This window comes from Anas platyrhynchos, chromosome W (genome assembly GCF_047663525.1).
Source record: "Anas platyrhynchos isolate ZD024472 breed Pekin duck chromosome W, IASCAAS_PekinDuck_T2T, whole genome shotgun sequence".
NCBI lineage: Eukaryota > Metazoa > Chordata > Aves > Anseriformes > Anatidae > Anas > Anas platyrhynchos.
The window spans coordinates 8,945,719-8,951,147 of NC_092620.1; the positions used below are offsets into that span (position 1 = coordinate 8,945,719).

At 45.0% G+C, this 5,429-nt stretch overlaps 1 long non-coding RNA gene across 1 annotated transcript; it reads left to right on the plus strand.

Moving 5' to 3' along the window:
- The first annotated feature begins 729 nt into the window (after window positions 1-729).
- Window positions 730-3,776, plus strand: LOC140000548 (uncharacterized). Its single transcript, XR_011805594.1, has 2 exons — window positions 730-1,125; window positions 3,494-3,776. It is a non-coding gene; the product is annotated as an uncharacterized lncRNA (long non-coding RNA).
- The last annotated feature ends 1,653 nt before the right edge of the window (window positions 3,777-5,429 follow it).

Sequence of the window (5,429 nt, forward strand, 5' to 3'; positions counted from 1 at the left end):
AGCGTGAACTTGTGAAATAACTACGCCTGTTTCTACAGCTCCTAAGAAGGCTGCTCATCCTATAAAGTCCCCTATAACCGTCATGCCCCAAACACTACGAAATATAGGCCCCTCTGTAGCTGCCGCTCAGCATCTTACAGCCTGCCCCCCAGCGAGACAGCCTCCCTAAGGCCATCCCTAACCCACAGCGCTGACTCCTTTCCCACCTTTTGCAGTAGGGAAAAGCCGCCGCCCCCCGAAGGGACACCACTGGGACCAAGCCTCCTCCTTCGGAACGCATAAAGCCACAGCACTGAGGAAGGCTTACATCCCGTCCCTCCGCCGGCTCCGCCCTTTAGCCACCGCCCCCTCCCCACCCCCAATCTCACCTTGAAGGGGTTGTTGAGGTCCGGATCAGCGAAGGGATTGTTATCGAAATCTGACATGGTGGGGGCTGCAATCATCGAGCGGGAATGTTTTTTCCCCTACAGCACAGCACAGCACAGCACAGCACAGCACAGCACAGCACAGCACCCCACCCCACCCCACCCCCTTCCGCTCACCAACTCACAGGCTACCTCCTACTGCTATTATCAGCTGCTACAGCTCGGACCCAAAGCCGCCAGTAAGTAAGCGTCAGCCTCCCAAAATGGCTGCCCTGGAAGTGACAGTGAGGATAAGACGTCCCCGGAAGGGAAAGGGAGTGCCTGTTCCTGGGCTGGGTAGGAGGTGGTAGGGTTAGAAGAGTCTATTTCCGGGGTAGGGAGTGAGGAGAGTGGGCTCAGCGAGCGAATTCATTCGTGGTGGTGGAGGAGGGGCCTGAGTGTTAGAGACCAGTAGGCTCGGTGCGGCAGGTGGGGAAGAGTGTCCGTACGTTATTAACGGTCATGGTGGGCGCAGGCTGTCTCTTATCAAAGAGCAGCACTCGCTCGGCAGCTCTGAGCCGCCCGCTCTTGTCCGAGCCTTGGGCTGGGACCGTCGAGCGCTGCAGACACTCGCCTTCCCGCAAAGCTCCTCCGGTCCTGGGCTTCGTATCCACTCCCCTGGCCAGACACGGTCGCTGCTGGCTCGGCCAGGACAGCTCCCATTTGGTAACCGTCTCTTAGGGTTACTCAGTACCGTGCGGATGGTACCTGAAGGGAAGAGGTGCGTGACCAAGCGTATAGTTTCTCAGGTGTCTTACGTAAGGGTTCAACAAGGGCTGTACATAGGGTAAAGTTTTGAAACGCAGTCACAAAATCCTCATTCCTTTGGTCGATGCATTAAAAGAGCTTCTTGGAAACGTTCAACCAAACTCATCAAGCATCTTATAAATTTCTCTGTGCGATGATAAGCTGTGATGCTGATGTGGTTTAAGAAATTGTGAAGATTATCGGGGGGGGGCTTCAAAGTGATAACACTAGAACTGAAGGAAGAGCAAATCTGGCTTTGTACTCGGGACATACTGCATGAGAGTTTCAGGGAACTGTTGAAAGACTTTTCAAATACTTCATCAGAAATACTGATGCTGCAGTTTGAAGACCAAGGAACCAAGATGCAAGTAAATGGGAAAAACTGTTTAAAGCACTGAATTTTTGGTTCAGAGCTATTATTAAAACTTGAAATTCTGTATACTTGATATCAAACAATAAGTCTACACTGATGCAACACTTAAAAACAGTGAATCATGAATTTCTTTACATGCTTTCTAAAAAAGTTATTTAAATGCAAAAAGATAGGTTTGAGACAGATTAGTCTGTAGTTTAACTAGAAGGCCAATTTAACTCTAACAGAAATTTCTTTCAACTTTTTGGTATTCAAATATGATTTTTTTCCTGTGTAATAATAATAAGCTAAGTATGAGACACAATATCTAGGGTTTATTAAAGACTGTCTCAGAGCATTAACATGTATTTTAATGGTTCTACATATATCATTACTGATGCTGATGTTGGCAGTTATTGTGATAGTAGTGTTCTATCAACGAGTCAAGCAAAATCCTACACATGTAAGAGAATTGATTTTGCACGGATGAGTAAAGAAAGCAATAACTGCCCTAAGGAAGTTAATGCAATTTATATGGAAGTTTCTCAATTATTTGTGAAAGACTGTCACATATAAGATGAAACGCAAATGGAACACATTATAGAAGCATAACTTCTAAAGAACAAAATACTTTTTACTTTTTTGGTGCTATGAAGTGTAAAATACTTCATACTTCAAAAAACACAAAGGCAGCTGTTGTACAATCAACAAAGGTACATTACAGTATTAGTCATTCATATAGCTCACCTATGGTGACAGGAAATTATGTTGTTTTCCAATATTCACCTGTGGCTCAATATATTATATCTCAATGATACATGTTGATAGTTCAAAAGCTGTGGGCATCGACAACCTCTTCTTTCAACCGAATGTGATTTTCCTCATATTCCAAGAGTTTCAGAATTAGAAAAGATAACTGATTAGCCAAGGATGCCCCCCTCAAGTCCTCTCTACACCTTTCTGTCCAAAAACTGGAATTTAATTTTTTTAGTGTTAAGTAAGAATTACTTACAATAAGAAGAAAAACTTTGAAAAAAAATGTAAGAAAAACTTACAATAAAATATTTATAATTCTGGTACAAGATATTGAGAGAGGGAGTTAGGAGAATCTTTTCTAGTAGCAATAGAGCACTGACAGCATAAAATTAGTATGCTACTTAGTGTCTTTGCTAACTATGGTGCATTGTACAAATTAACTAAAGCAAGAAGCCTTGGGCCCCTTACCAAGGTCAGTCTCCTAATAAGAGTGTGAGCCTATCTTAAGAAACTGGTCCTGCAGATGGACAAGAGCCAAGGAGCAACTGAGTCTGCGCAAAGACAAGAGGTCAACTAGCGGTGACAAGTGTTATAAGTTGCCCCCTTAATTAATTTTCAGAGGGCATTGTATTAATCATATAAAAGAATTTATTGAGTAAGCAAACAGCAAGAAAAACAGCGCTGGGCGGCCGGGGAGTCTCCGCTCCGCCAACGGCACGCACCTCACCCCCGCCAGGGTCCCTTTTTATATCTGGGTAATTCTGGGATTACGCAGCACATCCTGGTATGTTCTGCGACTGCACACACTGTTGCTAGGGGGTCATCCCAGTCTCTCTGGTGGTCGTGAAGATGAAGGCCGTAGTCTTCCTCTGTGTTGTGGCTCGACTTCCTTTCCTCATTAGGTCATGTTAACCCAGCACGAAGCAGGAAGGCAGAACGTTATCATGCTGGTCCAACAGCTTATCAGGAAATGGTTACAGGAGCTTTGCAACAGTGACTTTAAACAAAAGATGGAAGTAAGATGCAAGGGGGGGGAAGGGGAGGAAACTCCCTCCCCCTTGCCGGTTTAAAGGCCCTCTCTCGTTACTTTAAGTAAAGGAATTTCATGATGTCTAGCCAGGCATTTCAGTTTCTTATCTCAGCAGGAGACCTTTACTATCCCCACTTCTTCAAGCAGGACTCCTTGTCCTTATAATACAAAAGACAATGAACAAACATTTACTGTATATTACAGAAGAGTCATCAATCTTCATCCCCACGACCTCTGATGACCACCACCAGAAGACACTGCGCAAGCACAGATGGGAGAAGATTATGGAAATGACTCCTTGGAACTAATTTTAATATGAAGCGGGGACAGGTTATGAATATGTATAGGTGCATTGTGAAACTTCATGCATATGTAACTTTACTGCATAAAACCAAGGCAAGTTGCTGCATCAGGTGCACACGACTTTGGCGGGACTACCCCCCCGTGCTGCCCAGCGCTGAATAAACATACCTACTTTACAATCTTACTGATTGTGGAGTCCGTTTTCCGCAAGTCAATATAGCTCATAATACAATAGTTCATTTGGAAGGGACCTACAAAGACCATCAAATCCAATTGCCTGACATCTTCAGGGCTAACCATAAGTTAAAGTGTATTATTGAGAGTGTTATTCAAATGCCTCTATTCCAGCGTTTGACTGCCCTCACAGTTGTTGTTGTGGTTTAACCCAGCCGGCAGCTAAGCACCACACAGCCGTTCCCTCACTCTCCCCACTCCGTCTCTGGGATGGGGGAGAGAAATGAGAAAATGAAGCCTGTGAGTTGAGATATAGTTTATTAAGACAGTAAAATAAAATAATAATGATAATAGTACTACTATTAATAATGTGTATGAAACAAGTGATGCGCAATACAATTGCTCACCACCCGCTGACTGATGCCCAGCTTATCCCCAAGCAGTTGGCCCCCCTCCCCCGGCTAGCCACCCCTATATATTGTTTAGCATGATGTCAGATGGTATGGAATACCCCTTTGGCTAGTTTGGGTCACCTGTCCTGGGTCTGTCCCCTCCCAACTCTTGCTGCACCCCTAGCCTGCCCCCTGGCAGAACAGAGCAAGAAGCTGAAAACTCCTTGGCTTAGTGTAAGCACTGCTCTGTAACAATTAAAACATCAGTGTTCATCAACATTATTCTCATCCTAAATCCAAAAATGTAGCACCCTAGCAGCTACTAGGAGGAAAATTTGTAGAGGGATTTTTGAAACAGCAAGGAGGCCATGACTTGCTGCAGCTGAGCAAACCAAGCTACCAGGACGACTACGAGAAGTTCCCACGATGATGTTCCCTTATTGCCCAATTGAGGAGCTGTCCTGGTTTCAGTTAGAACAGAATTAATTTTCTTCCTAGTAGCTGGTGGAATGCTGTGTTTTGGCTTAGGATGAGAAGAGTGCTGATAACACCCCAATGCTTTAATTGTTGCAGAGCAGTGCTTATACTAAGCCAAGGACATTTCAGCCTTTTGCTCTGTCCTGCCAACGGGCAGGCTGGGGGTGCAGTAAGAGCTGGGAGGGGACAGACCCAGGACAGGTGACCCAAACTAGCCAAAGGGGTATTCCATACCATCTGACGTCATGCTAAACAATATATAGGGGTGGCTAGCCGGGGGGAGGGGGCCGGACTGCTCGGGGTTAGGCTGGGCATCGGTCAGCGAGTGGTGAGCATTTGCATTGTGCATCACTTGTTTGTACATACTATTATTACTTTCGTATTATCACTATTGTATCATTATTATTATTATTGTTATTATTATTTTTGTTATTATTATTTTCCTGTCTTATTAAACTGTCTTTATCTCAACTCACCGGCTTCACTTTCCATTTCTCTCCCCCGTCCCAGAGAGGGAGGGGGGAGGGTGAGCGAACGGCTGCATGGTGTTTAGCTGCCGGCCGGGTTAAACCACGACAGGAGCTAAAAATATTGTTGCCAGCAGCTGACTTCAATCTATGTGACTGCTAATCACAAGGGGGTTGATTTCTTGCAGTTGTTTGTCTGAGTGCTTTTGACCAATAATCTTGTGTGAGACGCTATCCGTCCCTGCTAGATTGCTATAAAAGTCAGGCTATTCGGGTAATAAATAGAGTATGATCTGACCATATTGGTCTCTGTCATGACTTCGGCCA